Consider the following 24,735-nt stretch of genomic DNA (forward strand, 5'->3'; position numbering starts at 1 on the left):
TCTGACAGATTGAATCACCCATGATTACTCCACTTGCCAAAGAGCTTCTGATAGTTCATATATTATTGTTTCTTCCTTCTTTCATTGGACATTGTGGATATTTGCAAATTTTATTTTTAGAAGCTTTGATATAGCATTTTAAATGTCTGCATACTATTCTATTGCAAAAATGGTTCTTAACCAATCATCTATTTTTGGTCATTTAGGTTGTTTTCAATTTATCACTATTATATATTGCGAGATGAGTTTCTCGTATTTTTTCTTTAAGATAAATGCCCAGAAATCAAATTATCAGTCACGGGGTAGTGTTAAAAAAACAACAACAAAAAAACAAAGAAAGAACAGGTATGAAAGTGGAGTCACTTGCTCCCAGGACAACAAACTTAAGACTGAACTGTAGTTTCAACGCCTCTCAGGAGTCGAATTTTAAACCAATCAGTCTGGAATGTCCGGATCAACAATAGTGAAGTAATCTGCTTGATGAGACCCCTGCTGCCCCTCCCCCAAATAAAGGCGACCTTGACTGAAACAATCTCTTTTTTCCTTTGCTAACTCTCTTATCCCATCCAGCTTCTGTATGGATGGGATAAGAAAGTTAGTAGCAAAAGAGAAATATGAACAGGTGTTCCTTGGCGCACCTCTCTCTTTACTAGATGAGATGCTGCCCAATTCATGAGTCATACAATAGAACCAACTAGATCCTCAAATTTATTCAGTTGAATTTTGTTTTTTAACAGCAGGAAAAATTCAAAGTACTTGGTACATGATCTCAAACTGGAAAAATCTTGCTTAGTTAAGAAAGTCACACTAGTCTATAAGTTCCCTGTTAGCAGAGACTTTATCTTTTCAGATGATTGTTTCATAACACCTATTATAGTTTCTTAACACTTAAAACAGCCTTGCATATAGGTAATCAGTAAATATTTTTTACTGGTGTATGGCTCTACTTAGAGTTGTATTAAGGTATTCCCAATGACCCTGGAGCCAAGCTACCAACAGAAAATCAACTTCTTTGAGTACTAATTTGTTATCAATAACACAGAAGAAAATAAATCTGCTATTCACATTTTTTGTTTGTCTTCTATACTTAGAGCAAAAGTAAGTAGACTCTGGGTATATCTTCAAATAGAATCTTTGGTTTTGTAACTTTTTAAAGAAACTGGTTGATTCTGAACTTCTGTAGGTGATGGTGGTGATGGTAGTAAAGGTAGGTGTGTGTGGTGGTGTGGGCGAGATGAGGATAAGGGCAGAGATTCACTCTCCCCCTTCACCAGTTTAAATATTTAACTACCTTGGCTCTTGGGTATTGTTTTGTGATTTCTTCAATTACAACCTAATTAAAATGACATAGCTGCAAGTTTGCAATTTAAACTTTGACCTAACTCTACACTCACAGCAAATCTCAGTGTCCTTTTTAAAAGGTGTACTTGTTTTCCTCAAATTGCCTATAGAATTGTGAATTGGAATACTTAAAATCTTTTTGAGTTGCCAGCTTTTCTTAAGACATCACCATTCTTAACACTAGATGGCATGGTAGAGTTATTATACCATTCTTGGAAAGTGAAGTCCTCTCCAAATCAGGAATTTTCAGGTTTGAGAAACCTGAGGTGGCGGGCTATAGCTTGGATACAGGAACAAGTGTGAATTATCTCTAGGCTCTTAAATGCTTTTAACTGACTGTGTATTATGCCTGTTTTTCAACTTTATTATAAAAGTAATAATGCTTATTTTAAAACATAAGTAATATAGAAAGGATTAAAAGTGGAAATCACTATCTCATTACTCAGATATATCCACTGTTAACTTTTTGGTAAATCTTGAGATCTTTAAATGCAGACGTAAGCATTTCTAGAGGATAGATATGATATATGAAAAATGCTATTTTATAATATGCATTTTACAGAATAAACCACAGGCATCTTTTGTGTCACTAAATATACATCAACATAAAGAAAAGATATGGTTACAGAGGTTTCCATAGAGTAGATTTACCATATTTATTTAGTTAACCAATCTATTGTAACTTTAGGTTGTTTATAGCATTTTTACTGGTGTAAACAATGCTGAAATTAGGATCTTTAGTCTCAAAAAAAATTTTTTTTTTTTACATTTTTCCTATTCTCAGATTTAATGTCTAGGTGAAATGATATATGTCTTTAAAATTTTGACATACATATTATTGAACCAATCCATTTCCATTACTACCAAGAGTGCTTCAGGCTCATTTTCCCAACATTTATGCCAACAGTGGGTTTTCTTATTCTTTTAAGTGTTTTTCAGCATAAGAGGTGCAAAATTATACCCCATTGTTTTACTTTGCAGACTGAAAAAAATTACTAGTGAGAGTATACATCTTTTTTTCATTTTTGACATTTATCTTTCTTCCTTTTGAATCACATACTTCTATGATCAGCTGATGACTCCTTTGGGAACTTGTCTTTTTGAATAGTTTTATTTTCTTTAAGACAATTGTTTTAAAGTTTTTATTTAGTACCGGAGTATAGTTGATTAACAATGTTGCATTAGTTTCAAGGTTACAGCAAAGTGATTCAGTTATACATATGCATGTATCTATTCTTTTTCAAATTCTTTTCCCATTTTGGTTATCACAGAGAATTGAGCAGAATTCCCTGTGTTATACAGTATGTCCTTGTCTGTTATCTATTTTAAGTATAGCAGTGTGTACATGTCAATTCCAAACTCCCAATCTATCCCTCCTCCCCACCCTTCCCCTTGGTAACCATAAGTTCATTCTCTAAGTCAGTGATTCTGTTTATGTTTTGTAAATAAGTACATTTGTATCATTTTTTAAAATTCCACATATAAGCAATATCATATGATATTTGTCTTTCTCTGTCTGACTTCACTTAGTATGATAATCTCCAGGTCCATCCATGTTACTGCAAATGGCATTATTTCATTCTTTTTAATGGCTGAGTAATATTCCATTGTACATATGTACCACATCTTCTTTATTCATTTGTCAATGGACATTTAGGTTGCTTCCATGCCTTGGCTATTGTAAACAGCAGTGTAAAGAACACTGGTGTGTGTGTATCCTTTCAAACCATGTTTTTCTCTGGATATATGCCCAGGAATGGGATTGCTGGATCATATGGTAGCTCTATTTTTAGATTCTTAAGGCACCTCCATACTGTTCTCGATAGTGGCTGTACCAATTTACATTCCCACCAACAGTGCAAGAGGGTTCCCTTTTCTCCATACCCTCTCCAGAATTTGTTTGTAGACTTTCTGGTGATGGCCATTCTAACTGGTGTAAGGTGATATCTCATTGTAGTTTTGATTTGCATTTCTCTAATAATTAGTGATGTTGAGCATCTTTTCATGTGCCTGTTGGCCATGTGTATGTCTTCTTTGGAGAAATGTCTATTTAGGTCTTCCACCCATCTTTTGGTTGGGTTGGTTTTTTGTTATTGAGCTGCATGACCTGTTTGTATATTTTGGAGATTAATCCCTTGTTGGACAGTTCATTTGCAAATATTTTCTCCCATTCCATAGGTTGTCTTTTCATTTTGTTTACAGTTTTTCTTTGCTGTGCAAAAGCTTTTAAGTCCCATTTGTTTATTTTTGTTTTTATTTCCATTGCTATGGGAAATGGATCAAAAAAGATATTGCTGCAATTTATGTCAAAGAGTGTTCTGCCTATGTTTTCCTCTAAGAGTTTTATGGTGTCCAGTTAAGACAATTGTTTTAGAGCAAAACTGAGAGGGAGTTATTGAGATTTCCTATCCATTCCCTACTCCCATGTGTGTACTCTCCCCCATTATCAGTAACCCATGTAGAGCTGTACGTTTGTTACAACTGATGAACCAACAGATATCTGTTGCAGTTTTTTTACACTATCAATGAAATATCAGAAAGATAAAGTTAAAGAAAAATCCTGTTTAAAATTGAATCCAAAAAAACAAAAAAATCTAGGAATAAACTTAACCAAGGAGGTGAAAGACCTATACTCTGAAAACTATAAAACATTGATGAGGAAATTTAAGGTGATTCAAAGAAATGGAAAGGTATCCCATGTTCTTGGATTGGAAGAATTAATATTGTTTAGACTGACAACTTAACCAACTCAAATGAAGTTTTTAAAACTTGAACAGAATTGGCCTAACATTTAAATTTAGTCAAGGAGGAAGTTGTTGTAAATTAAGATGGTTATCACTGGAAAGATACTGTAGGTTAAGGATATTATATTATGGAAGCAAAGGTAATTAGAAAAGCAAAGCACAGATCATAAGTAGTACCTACTGGAAAATTTTGCTTCTAACTTTATGGGTTCAGCTGGAAATAGGAGAAAACACATTTAAGGACTATAGGACTATAGTAAGCGAACATAGTCTAGCTTTATACCTACATATTCTAATTAAAGATTTGTGCTGTTGGTGGTATTAGGGGTTTCTGATGTAGTATTGTGTGCATATTTATGTTGTTGTTTTTAGCCCATATATTTCACATTTACTAATTTAAAAAATGTTCCTAGCTAATATGAATATTAGAGTCTGGAGGGGAAACATAAAAAAAATAATAATCACATCTCTATCCTTTTGAAGGACAGAAATATGGGCCTATGAGAGTCTATAGCAGAGGATCCTGACATAGATGGGGATCAGAAAATGTAGAGTTCTGAAGAATGGGTAGGAGTTATACAGATGACCAGGCAGTATAGAGCTTTCCATGTAAAGGATCAGCCCATTGAAAAAGAACTTGTCCCAGTGAAGGATCCTAGCATATGCAAGGGTCAGAAATGAGGCTAATGTGGCTCGAACAAAGTAACTGTGTAAAATGAAGGTGGTGAGGTAGAGGGGGCCTAGACTAGATACGCAGGACCACATTAAAAATGCTGTTCTTAATTCCAGGAGCAATAGGAAATCACTGGGAGTTTTCAATTTCAGGATGACATGGTAAGAGTTGCTTTTTGTAAAGTTCACCGTGACTGCAGTGTCAGGGGTGTATCAAAAAGGGGCTAGAGTAGATGAAGGGGACCGATGTGCAGATTCCTGCAGTGGTTCAGGAGATTGATTATGGTAGCATGAACTAGGGTGGTGGCTTTGAAGAGCCTGAAAGGGAATGGCTTTAAGAGATGTTGAGGAAGTGAGATTAACAGAACAGAGGGATAGATTGAAAGTGGATTTGAGGCAGAAGCATATGTCAAACATGACTCTTAAGCTAATGGCTTTAGCAGCAGAATGGATAGTGGTGGATACTGGAAGAAAGGGTATACGGGAAGACATACGGATTTGAAGCAGAAGAACATAAGTCAAGAACAAATTGCAAATGAGAAGTCTTTCAGACATAAAAGTGGAAATATCAGCTTAACAATTAGATATCTGGTCTGGAGCTCAAAGGAGAGATCTAGGTAAGAGACACATTTTAAAACTGTTGGCATATGTGTATGAACTGAAGTCATGGGCGTGGTAGAGATTATATAAGGAGAAAAATATTGGGGAAAAATGAAAAAGGCCTAAGGCTCAGCCTCAAGGAAATCCAACATTTATTGCCTAGACAGAGAACATAATCTTGGAAAAGAACCTGAAGACAGCCAGAGAGGTGGGAGGACATCTAGGAGAGTGTGGTGTCCCAGCACCACGGGTAACCACATTCTACTTGCTGTGATTCCAGTACCATGGCCATGGCTATTGGGCAAGGGGTAGGCTTTTGACCTAAAGACAACTGGCCTGCAGACTAACCAGAAGCCTATTACGTTTTCTGACACAAATACCCTTCCCTCTATTGGATGGTGGGTTAATGAACAAAATGGATTCTCTACACTGGAGATACCAGATGCCAGATGCACATAAAGAAGTGAGTGTTTGGAAGGAAGGGCAGAAGACAGTGACTTAGAAAGAAGCAGAGGCAGAGGGTAGTTTCACATCACAGCAGAGAAGGAAGCAAGGAGCTCCTGTTGCCCAGGGGGAGGAGACAACCCAGTGTCTAGAGTTATGTTGGATTCTAAACCAGCTTCCAATTTCTGAATATTTCCTTCTATGTGAAGCCAATCTGTGTGACTATAAATTTTTGTAAGTTCACGGCATGTGATCAGTCTCATCATCCTTATTTCCACATGTATCTTATATATAAAAAAAAGTACTACAGCTTAAGTCTGTTCCTTGCAACTTAAACTGCCCATGCTCTCCCTTTCTGCAGGACCTTATTATTATCTCATTCTTGTTTTCACATGAATTTCATCCCTTCAGCCTCTACCAGCCTCACTCTGATTATGTCCATATGTATCCTGTGGATTCTTTTATGTACAAACTGCAGCAAAACTCATAAACCATGACCCACTAGTCCAGATTTGGAGTAGTTTGGCATTTAAAGAAACATGGTCTCAACAGGAATTTTCATCTTGTCTCTTTAATGGAGCACAAGCAATTTGTCTACACCCACTCTTATCAAAAGCTCCTTTTCTAACACCCCGACACTCCACAGAGGGTCTCACTCTCCTACCTTAACCAACAGTAGCAGCACCAAGAGATAAGCAGAGAGTGAACTTTAGCTAGGGTAAGTGAATGTCCATAGCTTTGCATCTGTTCCCTCCTCATAATCATTAATAGTGCCCCTTACCACTGTCAAAAGTACTTCCATTTAAACAGAATCAAACTGATCAAGCTTGGGCCCCTCAGAGACCATGACTTTCATCTCATTCATTTGTCCCGTTCTGGAATAATTGGGTCAATAATGGGCTTTCAATTGATCAGTTCATAACAATATCGTGACACAAGCCTGTTAACCTGGTTATGAAGCATCAATTCAAGAAATTGATGTCATAATTAGAAAGTATGTCACCAGTAACAAAATGCACTTTTTCTTTTTTCCTTTGAGTCTTTAAAAACCCAAATGAATTGGGTATAAATACTTCTCCTTTAAAAAGTATTAGAAACCTTCTCAAGTGCTTAGCGTAACAGGGTCTACTTACCAAGATTTAGCCTCCTTAAAATAGTTCTGACCTAAAGTCATCCATTTAGTTTTCTTGTGTATTTTTCAAAATATTCTTTTATATCAAAAGTGAAAGTGAAAAAAAGGCTCATATTGGTAGGTCTCTTAAATGCTATGTACATTGTTTAAAAAAATATTCTTATCTCCCTTTCTTGAGGTGCATTAACTCATTAACCATTTGACACGGTCTTCTAGATGTGGATTCCCATTCCTTATAGCAATTGATGCCTTCTGTTTTCTTTGTAATAAAAGTTAGGAGTACTGGACTCTAATCTCAAACCTCTTGAGTTTGAGTCCCACCACTGCCACTAATAATTCTGTGACTTTGGAAGCTTATTCAATATCTTTAAGCCTTAGATTTTTTTCCTCTGTAAAATGGAGAAAATAATAGTTCTTATCCTGTATGATTCTCGTGTGAATTCAACAATAACTTGCATGTAAAGCACACTCCCTTGTGTAACAACTAAATAAATCTCAGGAATTCTTGTTACTGTGATTGTAGAACAGGAACAGATTATCAAATGTGAGAATCTGTAACATCCCAAGCACTTCTGATGATGATTCTTTCATCATTTAATGTAAAGCCAATCAGATTTTTTAAATCTAAGGTGCCTATAGTGGGGAAAAAATAGCAAAATGTCTTATCCCACTGATGGCATAAAACTCAGACTCAAAGTCTGTCTGAAAGTAAAATTTTGCATCCAGGTTAAAACAATGAGTCCTTTTAGACAGACAGCTTTCTGGACGTGTGCCGTCTGTGGAGTTGGCCCATTATAGGCAGATGGTTTTATTGTCAGATTGCAGTGATTAAGTAATAAGGGAAGTCTTATTGTAAAATATCAGTCTTAACTTTGCAGTTAGTCAGTCCTTAGAGACTGTAGTTGTCATAAAACATCTGAATGGAAAAGTTGTATCAGAGGAAAACATGAGCAACTTTTTCATAAAAGTTGACTCCATCCTCTGTCTGCCTCCCTAAATTGCTTTGTTATAGAGCAATGGCTCAAAGGGACTTGGCATCAGCTGCTGTCATTTTTTGTTTCTTCACTAGTAGAAGAAAAAAAGAAAATGCAAAGAAGGCAAGCCTATGGCCATGGAAAACCCATTAAAAAATAGCTGAAGTTTAGCATAACAATCATTTTTCTTCTGAAACCCTTTGTAGTAACTTATTTACTCTCTTTCAATTAAAAACACTTCCCTACATTATACGTCCAAACCATTTAAAACGAGTGGTTGACTTCAAAGGAATATTTAGAGCTTTATTTTGTCCACACACTTTTTCTCTCTGATAATGACATAATTGACATACTTCTTATCACAGATGATGCCATTTGGAAGGCCTCCACAGTGAATATAGAGTGGCCTGTACAGTTTGCATGTGATTGATTTCTATAAATGGTACCACTTAATTACACTCTTCTTTCGCACAGGCTTTTGCTGGAGAACTTTTCTGTATAACAGGTTATCTGTTTCTCAGCTACAGCTGGCTGGGAATTTGGGAAAGGGCATGGTTAGCGAGGAGGAAGGAATGGACCCCTCATGCTTAGGAATATGGAGACTAACGCTTTTACTCCTGCCTCTTGGCCGTATTCTTGACCTAGGGACCTCTATCCAGTCTCTCCTCATATAGCTCTCATTTTGTGTGCTGTGGAAGGGAAGGGTAGGTAGCTTCATGTGAAAAAACCAAAGTCATGCTGGCATTGATGAAAGTGGGGGCCGACTCACACGTCAGTATGTTCACCAGAAGTCTCCATGATGAAGAATGTGAGCTTTGGAGTCAGATCTGAATTTAAAGCCCAAATTACCTTACAAACTAGATGTATGACGTTGGACAAACCATATAACCCAAGGTCATGAAACTAGTAAGGTTTGGAATTAAGATTAAATCCCACATTGAATTATAGCGTTTATGAGATTGAAGAATTCATTAAATACATGCATCTGCCTACCATAGGCAGATCAGACACCACAGATAATTTAAAGGGTGTCTGAAAGGCACACAGAAAAAATCATGGAGCCTAAATGTTCTATTAGTTTCATTACTTATAAAATTAAGATATCTAAATATCTTAGTGATAACTGCATTTTGTGTGTGATGTGTGTCTATTTCTCTGTATGTATTGTAGCTTGTTAAAGACTTTTCTCCTTTCCGTTAGTTCTCATTTACTCTTTGACCCACTATAATTTGGCTTCTTTATTAAATTGAGATAATTGTTGAATTACAATATTGTATTAGTTTCAGGTGTACAGCAAAGTGATTCAGTATTTTATATATGTATAAATGTACTTTTTCAGATTATTTTTCCATTACAGGTTATTACAAGATATTGAATATAGTTTCCTGTGCTTATAGTAAATCCTTGTTGCCTTTCTATTTTAAACATATTAGTTTGAATCTATAATCCCATACTCCTAATTTATCAGTCCCCACCCTCCCTTTCCCTTTTGGTAACCATAAGTTTTTTTTCCTATGTCTGTGAGTCTGTTTCTGTTTTGTATATAGATTCATTGTATTTTTCTTTTTTAGATTTCACATATAAGTGATACCATATAATATTTGTCTTTCTCTCTTTGACTTTCTTCATTTAGTATGATATTCTCTAGGTTTATCCATGTTGCTGCAAATGACAATATTTCATTCTTTTTTATAGCTGAGTAATTATTCCATATATATGTATTTGTATATACATACACATCTTCTTAAACCAACCGTCTGTTAATGGGCCCTTGGGTCGTTGGGTTTTTATTACAGAGTATCATGTCATCTGCAAATCATGACAGTTTTACACTTGCCTTCCAATTTGGATAACTTTTATTTCTTTTTCTTGTCTGACTTCTGTGAGTAGGACTTCCAGTACTATGTTGAATAGAAGTGGTGAGAGTGGGCATCCTTGTCTTCTTCCTGAATTTAGCGGGAAGGTTTTCAGCTTTCTACCATTGAGTATTATGTTGGCTGTGGGTTTACCATAATGGCTTTTATTATGTTGAGAAATGTTCCCTCTACACCCAGTTTGATGAGAGTTTTTATCAGAATGAATGTTGAATTTTATCACGTGCTTTTTCTGCATCCATTGAGATGATGATGTGATTTTTGTCTTTCCTTTCTTTAATGTGGTGTATCACATTGACTGATTTGTCCATGTTAAAACATGCTTGAGACCCTGGGACGAATGCAACTTGATCGTGGTGTACGATCCTTTTTATATATTGTTGGATTCACTTTGCTAATGTTTTGTTGAGGATTTTTGCATCTATATTCATCAAAGATATTGGCCTGTAATTTTCTTTCTGGTAGTGTCTTTGGTTTTGGTGTCCAGGTGATGGTGGCTTCATCAAATGACTTTGGGAGTGTTCCCTCCTCCTCAAAGTTTTGAAATGGTTTGAGAATGATAGGTATACATTTTTCTTTGTATATTTGGTAGAATTCCCCTGTGAAGCCATCCAGTCTTGGCCTTTTGTTGCTTGGAGGTTTTTTTTTTTTTTTTTAATTACAGACTTGTCCATTTCTTCTAGGTTGTCCAATTTGTTGGCATATAACTGGTCATAGTATTCCGTTATTTTTTATATTTCTGTGGTATCAGTAATTATTTCTCTTCTATAATTTCTTATTTTATTTATTTGAGTCCTCTCTCTTTTCTTCTTGGTGACCCTGGCTAGGGGCTTGTTGATTTTGTTTATCTTTCAAAAAAACCAGATCTTTGTTTTATTGATCTTTTCTATTGTCTTTTAATCTCTATTTTATTCATTTCCTCTCTGATCTTTATTATTTCCTTTCTTCCGCTGACTTTGGTTTTGTTTGTTCTTCTTTTCCTAATTCTTTTAGGTGGTAGGTTAGGTGGTTTATTTGGGATTTTTCTTGTTTCTTGAGGAAGACCTGTTTCACTATGAACTTCTCTCTTAGAACTGCTTTTGCTGCATCTCATAGATTTTGTTAAGCTGAGTTTTCATTGTCATTTGTCTCAAGGTATTTTCTGGTCCTCTTCGGTTTTATCAGTGATCAATTGGTTTTTTAGTAGCATATTGTTTAGTCTCCATGTGTTTGTTCTTTTCTCATTTTTCTTTCTATAGTTGATTTCTGGTTTCATATTGTGGTTGGAAGAAAATGCTTGATATAAATTTGTTGAGGCTTGTTTTGTGACTTAGTGTGTGTTCTATCCTAGAGAATGTTCTATGCAAGCTTGAAAAGAATGTGTATTCTGGGGGTGTTTTTGGATGTAGTGTCCTGTAGATATCATTTAAGTCCAACTGGTCTATTGTGTCATTTAGGACCTCTGTTGCCTTATTGATTTTATTTCTAAAGATCTGTCTGTTGATGTCAGTGGGATGTTAAAGTCTCCTACTCTTACTGTATTCCTGTCAGTTTTTCCGTTTATGTCTGTTAGTATTTGTTTTATATATTAAGTGCTGCTATATTGGTGCATATATGTTAACAAATGTAATAACCTCTCATTGTATTGATCCCTTTATTATTATATAATGTCCTTTTTTGTCTTTCTTTATGGACTTTGTTTTAAAGTCTACTAGTTTGATATGATTATTGCTACCCCTGCTTTCTTGTTGTTTACATTTGCATGAAGTATATTTTTCCATCTGCTCACTTTCAATCTGTGGGTGTCTTTCAACCTGAAGTGAGTCTCTTATAGGAAACATAGTGTAGGTTCTTGCTTTATTTTTTTATCCAATCTACCACTCTATCCATTTTGATTGGAGCATTTAGTCCATTGACATTTAAAGTAATCATTGATAGTTATGTACTTATTGCCATTTTATTCCTTGTTTTCCAGTTGTTTTTGTGGTTCTTTGTTCCATTCTTCTTCTTTTTGTTTTTCCTTTTGTGGTTTGATGATTTTCTTTTGTAGTATGCTTGAGTTCCTTTCTTTTTGGTTTTTGTGAACTATTGTATGTTTTTGATTTGTGGTTTCCCTGGTTTTCAAGTATGTTGACCCATAACTGTATCTACTTACTTTAGACTGATAGTCATAATAGTTCAAGCACATTCTAAAAATCTACATTTTTAACTCTCCTCTCCCACTTTTGTAATTTTGATGTCCTATTTTACATCTGTATGTTTATTATTTTGATTTTAATTGTAGTTACAATTACTTTTACAAAATTTTTGGATGGTTTTTTAATCTATGTCCTGGCTTATCTAAGTGATCTTTAGTCCTGACTATATATTTGCCTTTCCTATTATGATTTTTCCCTTTCCTGTAGATTTTTGTTTCTTTTCTATTTAGATAAGACCCTTCAATTTTTATTTTAGGGTAGGTTTAGTATTGTTGAATTCTTTTAGCTTTTGCTTGTCTGAGGAATTCTTCATCTGTTCTTCTATTCTAAATGATAATCTTGCTGGGTAGAATATCCTAGGTTGCACGTTTTTCCCTTTCAGGACTTGGTCTGCACAGTTTCTGCAGAGAAATTGTCTAATAGCTTTATGTGGGTTTCCTTGTAATTGACTCTTTGTTTTTCTCTTGCTGCCTTTAGAATTTTCTCTTTAACTATTGCTATTTTAATTATGATATATATTGGTGTGGGTCTAATTGGGTTCATCTTGTTTGGGATACTCTGTGCTTCCTGCACCTGAATATCTGTTTCCATCTTTAGGTGTGGAAATTTTTCAGCCATAATTTCTTAAATACATTTTTTTAAGTTAAGTATTTTTTTAAATTAATTAACGAATTTATTTATTTATTGGCTGTGTTGGGTCTTCGTTGCTGTGCGGGCTTTCTCTAGTTGTGGAGAGTGGGGGCTACTCTTCGTTGCAGTGCATGGGCATCTCATTGTGGTGGGTTCTCTTGTTATAGAGCACAGGCTCTAGGTGCACGGGCTTCAGTAGTTGTGGCATGCAAGCTCAGTAGTTGTGGTGCACAGGCTTAGTTGCTCTGCGGCATGTGGGATCTTCCCAGACCAGGGCTCAAACCTGTGTCCCCTGCATTGGCAGGTGGATTCTTAACCACTGCACCCCCAGGGGAGTCCCTTAAATACATTTTTGATTCCCTTCTCTCTCTCCTTCTTCCTCTGGTGCCCCTATTATGTGTAACTTGGCATGCTTTGTATTACCCCATAGATCTTGTATTTATTTAAATTTAATTTTATTTCTCTGTTTTTATACAGGAGATCTTATTAATTACCTAGTTTATACATATTAGTGTGTATATGTCAATCCTAATCTCCCTATTTATCCCACCACTACCACCACCACCACCACCACCACCACCACCACCCCCCCAACCTGCTTTCCCTCCTTGGTGTCCATACATTGTTCTCTACATCTGTGTCTCTATTTTTGCCTTGCAAACCAGTTCATCTGTACCATTTTTCTAGATTCCACATATATGTGTTAATATACAATATTTGTTTTTCTCTTTCTGACTCAATTCACTCTGTATGACAGTCTCTAAGTCTATCCACATCTCTACAAATGACCCAATTTCGTTCCTTTTTATGACTGAGTAATATTCCATTGTATATATGTGCCACATCTTCTTTATCCATTCATCTGTTGATGGACACTTAGGTTGCTTCCATGTCCTGGCTGTTGTAAATAGAGCTGCAGTGAACATTGTGGTACATGACTCTTTTTGAATTATGGTTTTCTCCGTGTATATGTGCAGTAGTGGGATTGCTGGGTCATATGGTAATTCTATTTTAATTTTTTTTCCCTAGTGATAAACAAATCTCTATCCTACTAAGTACAATGGCACTGAAACTGAGGGCACCAAAGGGAGGGCTCAAAGGAAGCTATGTACAAATAACAGTGATTGGATATTAAGTAAACTGTTATAAAGTTTTAGAAATCATTTTCCTATACAAACAACATTTTAGAATGGTTGTGTCATCTTGTGCCATATTTAAAGGAAAACTGCAGTTAGCATAAATTAAAGTAGCTAATATGGTTCCTTACCATATCAGCAAATTTTTATCTCCATATAGATAATTACTAGTGTGTCATTCCATAAACCTATATAAAGACCCACCCAACCAGAAGAGAAACCACAGTTTTCCTTTAATGTAAGCCTGTTTTTGTGTTAAGAGTAAAATCCTTACTGATACTGGTCAGTTTAAAAATGTCTCCTGAAAACTTCTAATTTGTGGATTTATGGGGTGGCATTAACCATCATCTGGTTTCTATTCTCTGGCAGAGTTTTGAACTTGAATTGTGATAGTAGCATTCAACATTATCAGGGGTAGTGGGTAGGGAAGGTCCAAAGCTCTGCCAGTCCCGAATCCATACAGTTGTCATTCCAAAGAAGAGGGTATTAAATCATTTATTGATTACATATGATAATGGATGATACACAAGCTTCATTCCCACCTATAACTTTATCTGGTACCATAATTCAATTTAGATATATTGCATAGGATATGTGCCAACAATCATATTAATAACCAAAAAACTCCATGACTTTGCTTGGGTGACCCTTTTCACAGTGAACTCCGGGTCACAACACAGTAACTGTCAGTTCAGCTACACCGAAGTTTCTGAAGACAATAGCTTCTCCACCAAAGCAGGGTGTAAGTAAATTTTGAATGGCATCTGGCATCACCCTGAAGGAATTCTAACTTCACACTGTTGGGATAGTTTACCAAAATGGCTTCAGAGTAGACTAACTTTACACAGCACATTTAATAAAAAGAGACATTTATTCAGCGTCATGATCAGACTATTACACTTAGCAGTCAACAGCATGGGTACAAAAAAAAAAAAATCTACATTAGAACCCTTTGTTGGAATGCTTTACACTTTCCACAAAACAGAAACTAAGGTAATCTGTTATACAATTAGTCACAAGTACAGTCGTTAAGTTTTTTTGCCCATACACATGAGTACTGTCTAAAACATGTCTTCTTTGTAGAAGCTAGGCCCTGCCACCACTGTGCTTGGCTGAGCTCACAAATCTGTTGTACCCTGTAGCTTCCCTGTCACTTCCCTGGCTCTCCTCTCCTGCTAAGCTTTGTTTCCTGGCAGTAATTACAACCTCCTGCCACTGCCATAGCTACTGCTGCTGCTGGAACCGCCATAGCCACCTTGCTTTCGTGGTTTGGCAAAGTATTGGCTTCCACCACCATAGGGGCCAGAACTTCTGCCTCCAAAGTTTCCTCCTTTTATGGGTTCAAAATTTGAAAATTGATTGTTGTAGTTGCCAAAATCATTGTAGCTTCCACCACCTCCAAAATTGCTCCCATCATTACCAAATCCATTATAGCCATCCCCACTGCCACCATAGCCACCACCACCACAGCTGCCACCAAAGCCACCTCAACCACTGAAGTTTCCTCCACCACCAAAGTTGTCATTCCCACCAAAACCACCTCCACGACGACCACCAAAGCTTCCAGAACCACTTTGACCTCTTTGGCTGGATGAAGCACTAGCCATCTCTTGCTGAAATAGGGCTTTCCTTACTTCACAGTTGTGGCCATTCACAGTGTGGTATTTCTGAATGACAGTCTTGTCTATGGAGTCATGGTCATCAAAGGTTACGAAAGCAAAGCCTCTTTTTTTGCCACTGCCTTGGTCGATCATAATTTCAGTCACTTCAATTTTCCCATACTGTTCAAAATAATCTCTTAGGTGATGTTCTTCAGTGTCTTCTTTAATGCCACCAACAAAAATCTTTTTCACAGTTAAGTGGGCACCAGGTCTTTGAGAATCTTCTCTTGAGATGGCCTTCTTTGGTTCCCCAACTCTTCCATCCACCTCGTGTGGCCTTTCCTTCATGGCCACACCCACCTCCTCCACAGTAGCATACATGACAACCCGGAAGCCTCTGGAGCGCCTGGTGCTTGGATCCCTCATTACCACACAGTCTGTGCGTGCTCCCCACTGCTCACAATGGCTCCTCAGGCTCCCATCGGTTGTTTCAAAGCTCAAACCTCCGATGAAGAGCTTCCGCAGCTGTTTGGGCTCTTTGGGAGACTCTGACTTAGACATGACGACAGTGGAGGAGGGAGACGTCAACGATGCTTACTCGGTGGTGTCTATGGGCAGAAAGCTATTTGAATTTTTTTGTTTGTTTGTTACTTTTTTGCGGCACGTGGGCCTCTCACTGTTGTGGCCTCTCCCGTTGCAGAGCACAGGCTCCGGACACGCAGGGTCAGCGGCCATGGCTCACGGGCCTAGTTGCTCCACAGCATGTGGGATCCTCCCAGACCGGGGCATGAACCCGTGTCCCCTGCATTGGCAGGCAGACTCTCAACCACTGCGCCACCAGGGAAGCCCAGCAATTTGAATTTTTTAAGGAACCTCCATACTGTTCTCCATAGTGGCTGTATCAATTTACATTCTCAGCAGTGCCAGAGGGTTCCCTTTCCTCCACACCCTCTCCAGCATTTGTTGTTTGTAAATTTTTTGATGATGCCCATTCTAACTGGTAAAAAGTGATACCTCATTGTAGTTTTGATTTGCATTTCTCTAATAATTAGTGATGTTGAGCAGTTTTTCATGTGCCTCTTCACCATCTGTATGTCTTCTCTGGAGAGATGTCTATTTAGGTCTTCTGCCTATTTTTGGGTTGGGTTGTTTGTTTTTTTAATATTGAGCTGCATGAGCTGTTAATATATTTTGGAGATTAATCCTTAGTCTGTTGAATCATTTGCAAATATTTTCTCCCATTCTGAGGGTTGTCTTTTTGTCATGTTTATGGTTTACTTTGCTGTGCAAAAGCTTTTAAGTTTCAATAGGTCACATTTGTTTATTTTTGTTTTTACTCCTATTACTCTAGGAGGTGAGTCAAAAAAGATCTTGCTGTGATTTCTGTCAAAGAGTGTTCTTTTTGTGTTTTCCTCTAAGAGTTTTATACTGTCTGGCCTTACATGTAGGTCTTTAATCCATTTTGAGTTTATTTTTGCATATGGTGTTCGGGAGTGTTCTAATTTCATACTTTTACATGTAGCTGTCCAGTTTTCCCAGCACCACTTATTGAAAAGACTGTCTTTTCTCCATTGTATATCCTTGCCTCCTTTGTCATAGATTAGTTGACCATAGGTGTGTGGGTTGATCTCGGGTTTTCTATCCTGTTCCATTGATCTGTATTTCTGTTTTTGTGCCAGTACTATATTGTCTTGATTACTGTAGCTTTGTAGTATAGTCTGAAGTCAGGGAGTCTGATTCCTCCAGCTCTGTTTTATTCCCTCAGGATTCTTTTGGCTATTCGGGGTCTTTTGTGTCTCCATACAAATTTTAAGATTATTTGTTCTAGTTCTGTAAAAAAATACCATTGGTAATTTGATGGGGATTGCATTGAATCTGTAGATTGCTTTGGGTAGTATAGGCATTTTCACAATATTGATTCTTCCAATCCAAGAACATAGTATATCTCTCCACCTGTTTGTGTCATCTTTGATTAATTTCATCAGTGTCTTATAGTTTTCTGAGTACAGGTCTTTTACCTCCTTAGGTAGATTTATTCCTAGGTGTTTTATTCTTTTTGTTGCAATGGTGAATGGGATTGTTTCCTTAATTTCTCTTTATGACCTTTCATTCTTAGTGTATAGGAATGCAAGAGATTTCTGTGCATCAATTTTGTACCCTGCAACTTTACCAAATTCATTGGTTAGCTCTAGTAGTTTTCTGATAGCATCTTTGGGATTATCTATGTATACTATCATGTCATCTGCAAACAGTGACAGTTTTACTCCTTTTCCAATTTGGATTCCTTTTATTTCATTTTCTTCTCTGAATGCCAGGGCTAGGACTTCCAAAACTATGTTGAATAATAGTGGTGAGAGTGGACATCCTTGTCTTGTTCCTGATCTTAGAGGAAATGCTTTCAGTTTTTCACCATTGAGAATGATGCTTGCTGTTGGTTTGTTGTATATGGCCTTTATTATGTTGAGATAGGTTCCCTCTATGCCCACTTTCTGGAGAGTTTTTATCATAAATGGGTGTTGAATTTTGTCAAAAGCTTTTTGTGCATCTATTGAGATGATCATATGGTTTTTATTCTTCAATTTGTTAATATGGTGTATCACGTTGATTGATTTGTGTATATTGAAGAATCCTTGGGATAAATCCCTGGGATAAATCCCATTTGATCATGGTGTATGATCCTTTTAATGTGTTGTTGGATTCTGTTTGCTTGTATTTTGTTGAGGATTTTTGCATCTATATTCACCAGTGATATTGGTCTGTAATTTTTTTGTTGTTGCTGTATCTTTGTCTGGTTTTGGTATCCGGGTGACTGTGGCCTAGTAGAATGAGTTTGGGAGTGTTCTTTCCTCTGCAATTTTTGGAGTTTGAGAAGGATAGGTGTTAGCTCTTCTCTAAATGATTGATAGAATTCACCTGTGAAGCCATCTGGTCCTGGACTTTTGTTTGTTGGAAGATTTTTAATCATAGTTTCAATTTCATTACTTGTGATTGGTCCGTTCATATTTTCTATTTCTTCCTGGTTCAATCTTGGAAGGTTATACCTTTCTAAGAATTTGTCCATTTCTTCCAGGTTGTCCATTTTATTGGCATAGAGTTGCTTGTAGTAGTCTCTTAGGTGTCTCTTAGTAGTCTCTTAGGTGCGGTGTCCATTGTAACTTCCCCTTTTTCATTTCTAATTTTATTGATTTGAGTCCTCTCCCTCTTTTTCCTGATGAGTCTGGCTAGTGGTTTATCAATTTTGTTTATCTTCTCAAAGAACCACCTTTTAGTTTTATTGATCTTTGCCATTGTTTTCTTTGTTTCTAGTTCATTTATTTCTGCTCTGATCTTTATCATTTCTTTCCTTCTACTAACTTTGGGTTTTGTTTGTTCTTCTTTCTCTAGTTCCTTTAGGTGTAAGGTTAGATTGTTTATTTGTGATTTTTCTTGTTTCTTGAGGTAGGATTGTATTGCTATAAATTTCCCTCCTAGAACTGCTTTTGCTGCATCCCATAGGTTTTGGGTCGTCGTGTTTTTGTTGTCATTCGTTTTAGGTCTTCATGTTTTTGTTGTCATTTGTCTCATTTTTGTTGTCATTTGTCATGTGTTTTTGTTGTCATTTGTTTTTTGATTTCCTCTTTGATTTCTTCAGTGATCTCTTGGTTATTCAGTAGTGTATTGTTTAGCCTCCATGTGTTTGTGTTTTTTATGGGTTTTTTCCCTGTAATTTATTTCTAATCTCATAGCGTGGTTATTGGAAAATATAATTGATATGATTTCAGTTTACTTAAATTTACCAAGGCTTGAATTGTGACCCAAGATGTGATCTCTCCTGGAGAATGTTGTGTGTGCACTTGAGAAGAAAGTGTAATCTGCTGTTTTTGGATGGAATGTCCTATAAATATCAGTTAAATCTCACTGGTCTATTGTGTCATTTAAAGCTTGTGTTTCCTTATTAATTTTCTGTCTGGATGATCTGTCCATTGGTGTAAGTGAGGTGTTAAAGTCTCCACTATTATTGTGTTACTGTCGATTTCCTCTTTTATAGCTGTTAGCATTTGCCTTATGTATTGCAGTGCTCCTATATTGGGTGCATATATATTTATAATAGTTATATCTTCCTCTTGGATTGATCCCTTCATCATTATGTAGTGTCCTTCCTTGCCTCATTCTTTATTTTGAAGCCTATTGTATCTGATATAAGTACTGCTACTCCAGCTTTCTTTTGATTTCCATTTGCATGGAATATCTTTTTCCATCCCCTCACTTTCAGTCTGTATGTGTCCCTAGGTCTGAAGTGGGTCTCTTGTAGACAGCATATATATGGGTCTTGTTTTCTGTATCCATTCAGCAACCCTGTGTCTTTTGATTGGAGCATTTAATCCATTCACATTTAAGGTAATTATCAATATATATGTTCCTTTTACTATTTTCTGAGTTGTTTTGGGTTTGTTTTTGTAGGTCCTTTTCTTCTCTTGTGTTTCCCACTTAGAGAAGTTCCTTTAGCATTTGTTATATAGCTGGTTTGGTGGTGCTGAATTCTCTTAGCTTTTGTTTGTGGGCAAAGGTTTTGATTTTTCCAGTGAATCTGAATGAGATCCTTTCCAGGTACAGTAATCTTGATTGTAGTTTCTTCCTTTTCATCACTTTGAACATATCATGCCACTCCCTTCTGGCTTGTAGAGTTTCTGCTGAGAAAACGGCTGTTAACATACAGGGGAACTCCTATAAGGTTATTTGTCATTTTTCCCTTGTTACCTTTAATTATTTTTCTTTGTCTTTAATTTTTGTCAATTTGATTACTATGTGTCTTGGCGTGTTTTTCCTTGGGTTTATCCTGCCTGGAACTCTGTGGTTCCTGGACTTAGGTGGCAATTTCCTTTCCCATGTTAGGGAAATTTTTGACTATAATCTCTTCAAATATTTTCTTGGGTCGTTTCTATCTCTCATCTCCTTCTGCGGCCCCTATAATGCAAACGTTGGTGAGTTTAATGTTGTCCCAGAGGTCTCTTAGGCTGTTTTCATTTCTTTTCATTCTTTTTTCTTTATTCTGTTCCGCAGCAGTGAATTCCACCATTCTGTCTTCCAGGTCACTTATGCGTTCTTCTGCCTCAGTTATTCTGCTCTTGATTCCTTCTAGTGTATTTTTCATTTCAGTTATTGTATTGTTCATCTCTGTTTGTTCTTTAATTCTTCTAGTTGTTTGTTCTTTAATCCTCCTAGGTCTTTGTTAAACATTTCTTTCATGTTCTCGATCTTTGCCTCCATTCTTTTTCTGAGGTCCTGGATCATCATCACTGTCATTATTCTGAAGTCTTTTTCTGGAAGGTTGCCTATGTCCACTTCATTTAGTTGTTTTTCTGGGGTTTTATTTTGTTCCTTCATCTGGTACATGGTCCTCTGCCTTTTCATTTTGTCTATCTTTCTGTGAATGTGGTTTTTGTTCCACAGGCTGCAGGACTGTAGTTCTTCTTGCTTCTGCTGTCTGCTCTCTGGTGGATGAGGCTATCTAAGAGGCTTGTGCACGCTTCCTAATGGGAGGGAACTGGTGTTGGGTAGAGCTGGGTGTTGCTCTGTTGGGCAGAGCTCAGTAAAACTTTAGTCCACTTGTCTGCTGATGGGTGGGGCTGCGTTCCCTTGCTGTTGGTTTTTTGGCCTGAGGCAACCCAGCACTAGAGAATGCAGGGTCTTTTGTGGGGCTAATGGCAGACTCCTGGAGGGCTCAGGCCAAGGAGTACTTCCCAGAACTTCTGCTGCCAGTGTCCTTGTCCCTTGGTGAGCCCCAGCTGCCCCTGTCCTCTGCAGGAGGCCCTCCAACACTAGCAGGTAGGTCTGATTCAGTCTCCTATGGGATCACTGCTTCTTACCCCTGGGTCCTCATGTGCACAGTACCTTGTGTGTGCCCTTCAAGAGTGGAGTCTCTGTTTCCCTCAGTCCTGTCAAAGTCCTGCAATCAAATCCTGCTAGCCTTCAAAGTCTGATTCTCTTGGAATTCCTCTTCCTGTTGTCAGACCCACAGGTTGGGAAGCCTGACGTGGGGCTTAGAACCTTCACTCCAGTGGGTGGACTTCTGTGATATAATTGTTCGCCAGTTTGTGATTCAACCCCCCCGGCAGTTATGGGGTTTGATTTTATTGTGATTGCGGTCCTCCTACCATCTCATTGAGGTTTCACCTTTGTCTTTGGATGTGGGGTATCTTCTGGATGTGTGGTGAGTTCCAGTGTCTTCCTGTCGATGATTGTTCAGCAGTTAATTGTGATTCTGGTGTTCTCGCAGGAGGGAATGAGTGCACGTCCTTCTACTCAGCCATCTTGAACAAATCTCCTTAGATCTTGTATGTTGCTTTCATTTTTCTTTCATTTGTCTCTCTGTCTGCTGTTCTGATTGGGTGATTTCCATTATTCTGTCTTCCAGATCACTTATTCATTCTTCTGCATTATTTAGTCTGCTATTCATTACTTCTAGATTGGTTTTTATCTGGGCAATTGAGTTATCTAATTTGGAGTAGTTCTTTTTTTATAGTTTCTAGTTCCTTGTTACAGTGATCTGCATTGCTATCAATAATTTTTCCTGATTCCTTTGGCATTTTTATTACCTCCTTTTTGAACTCAGAGTCTAGTAGACTGGTGAATCTGTTTCATTATTTGTTCTTCCAGGGGATTTCTCTTGTTCTTTTAATTGGGAGTCATTCCTCTGCTTTTTCATTTTACTTAAATTTCTCTGTCTCTATGAATTAGGAGAGTTATCTCCTGTGGTCTTGAAGGGATGTTTTTATATGGGAGCTTTCCTGTATAGACTGTGTGAGTCCAACATGTTTGGTGTAGGATTGTTTTTGGTACAGATGCCGGCCACATTTTTCCTCAGAGCATCCTGTCCATTATCCCCTTGATAGTAGGTGTTGTGGTATCCAGAGTATGCACTCTAGGGGCTCCCTAGAGTAAGGGCCTGCCTCTGTGCACTTTCCCTCCTTCACAGATCCCTTCCAGGGGCACTGGTCCTGTTCTGATACCTTTTATTTTCCATCCTACTTGGTTACATGGAGATTATTTTTGCCATTTTGGTTTTATGAGAGATCTTCTGCCGGTTTCCAGTTTTGTTTCCTGTGAGAATTGTTCCATATGTAGATATATTTTTGATGTGTTTCTAGGGGGAGGTGAGCTCCCTGTGCTCCCACTCTACCATCTTGACCCTCTCTTAATTTGGCTTCTTTTAAATCATTTTATTGAAAATACTTCTACCAAATAATAAGGTCCTAACTGTCTAAGTTGTATCATTGATATTTTCCACCTTCATTTTATTTGACTTTTCCACAGAATTTGACACTATTTGTCAGTTCTTTCTCGAAACTCTTTCTGAAGTTTCATGACGTGACCCTGGCCTGGTTTTCTTCGTATCTCTCTCTCTTAGCTTCCTGAGCTGCTTTCAGGGTCTAAATTTCTCTTCCCGTCCTTTAAATATCGGCATTTTACACTAATTCCTCTTCTTTTCTCTCTTTCTGTACTTTCCCTAGAAGATCACATTCAAATCCATGGTTTCAACTGCCATCAAATACACAGATGGCTTCTCGCATCTCTCAGCAGCACCCAATTTTCTCCTAAGGTCTAGGTCCACATTTCCCTGCATCTACCTGGATACATCCATTTCAGTGCATCACAAACATTTCAAAGTTTGTATGCCCACAAATGGAAATTACCGCTCTTCCCCACCCCAACTTGCTCATCATCCAGTATTCTCGATTATCTACCAGACTTCTAAATCAAGAAAACCCTTCATCTCTGTATTATGTTTCCCCTTCTTAAAGGGGGAATGTATTATAAACTGTTGGTTGCCTATTTAAAAGCTATTCTTGACTTTTCTCGATGATTACCCTGACTTGTTTTAGAGAAGCCATATGTTTAGATCAAAGGCATGAGTTATGGATTGGTTATGTTAGTCTTGGAAATCCCACTCATTTTTGTCAGATATTCATTTCCACACCCTCTTCTGAACCTAGGAGTGGCCACATGATTCATTTTTAGTCAATGAAAAGTTATCTGGATATCGTCTTGAAGAATTTCTTTTTCTTTGATAAAACTGGTGAAATGTACTTGTTCCCTTTTTTCCTTCTTGGGATGCTGTCATGTGAAGGTATGATGCTTGGACTGTGGCAGCCCTCTTGGTACTGTTGGAGAAAAACCTTTAGGATGAAAGCCAATACATAAGGATGGTGGTACAAAAGAATGGGGTAATGTCTATGATTTGAAGTAGAGCCTACAGTCCTTTTCTACAGGACTGTAGAAAGCTACTTGGCAGCTTGAGTGTATCCAGGGAACTGAGGAAAACTCAAAAGTCAAAATATCAAAATTTGTCAGCCTTGGGAGTTGTATCATATTCAATTTTATGAACCAAAATGTAAGAGAAACAGAAAACTTGGTGGAGAGCCACAAAGATAATTAAATGGCTGGAAAGGAAAGCCTACTAAAACATTGAAAGATTTGTAACTATTTACTAAATAATAAAATCTTAAAAACTTAATCATAATGTACTACAAAGAGGTTTATTATAGATAGAATATTGATCAGTTCTTATATGCTTTTATAGCGATATAATACAAACTATGGCTTCACATTTAATAGCCTGATATGCCTAATCTAAATCAGTTATCTTTTTCCTTTTACCTACTTTCTCCTCTTAAATTCTGAAATGGTTCAATTTTCCATTGCTCAACACACTATCCAGACTGTATACCTCAAAGTCATGTTTACTGATGGCCTCTCCTTCTCCCAACATAATAGCCTTAAATGTAATTCTTTTTACAATATAAAGTGCTCTTTAAAAAAAAATTTTACTAGTTTATAATTGATTATATTCAAGTGGTTACCTTGGCCACAGAGTTGCTCTACTTGGGTCCTATAACACATTGTCATTCAAAGATATAATACATAATGAATTTACTGTACAACTATACATTTTCTTCTTCCCAGGAATCAGACCTGGTCCTGGGGTCTGGGCTAGGCAACCGATGTCATCCTGTACTCTCCATCACTGCACTTCTGCCATAAGCCTGTATGCACACAAAATCTTCTCCTCTGGGCCCTGTTCTCCTTCTCCTACTCCTCCACAAAGGACAGCTCTCCAGAGGGGTCAGAAAAATCACCAAGTCCTCACAGCCGACTCTGAATCCCACTTAGATTTAGCTCGGTCCCCCAGACATACTGAAAACACCTGTCCTAAGGAATTTAATTCATTCCCTTATATTTATAGCAGACTCCTCCCTTCCTTTAGGAACCTGACTAGGGAGAGAAAGAGACACAAAAGTAAAGAAAATGGTTTGTGTGTGGGCTGGGGTGAAGAATGGAGCAGACTGTAAGGTAAGGAAAGAGATACTTAAATATTGACTCAATGCAAACCCAAGAATATTTTAAGGTTCATTATTATACATCACAACCAA

At 37.3% G+C, this 24,735-nt stretch overlaps 1 long non-coding RNA gene and 1 pseudogene across 2 annotated transcripts in view; one reads left to right on the plus strand and one right to left on the minus strand.

The window, feature by feature from the left end:
* LOC309971384 overlaps positions 1-24,735 on the plus strand; it is a 363,899-nt gene that overhangs the window by 295,803 nt on the left and 43,361 nt on the right. The window lies entirely within an intron of this gene.
* Positions 14,534-16,131, minus strand: LOC309971211 (heterogeneous nuclear ribonucleoprotein A1-like; annotated as a pseudogene). The gene has a single exon. The product of its transcript is annotated as a heterogeneous nuclear ribonucleoprotein A1-like (transcript).

Source organism: Leucopleurus acutus (assembly GCF_964270905.1).
Source record: "Leucopleurus acutus genome assembly, chromosome: 14".
NCBI lineage: Eukaryota > Metazoa > Chordata > Mammalia > Artiodactyla > Delphinidae > Leucopleurus > Leucopleurus acutus.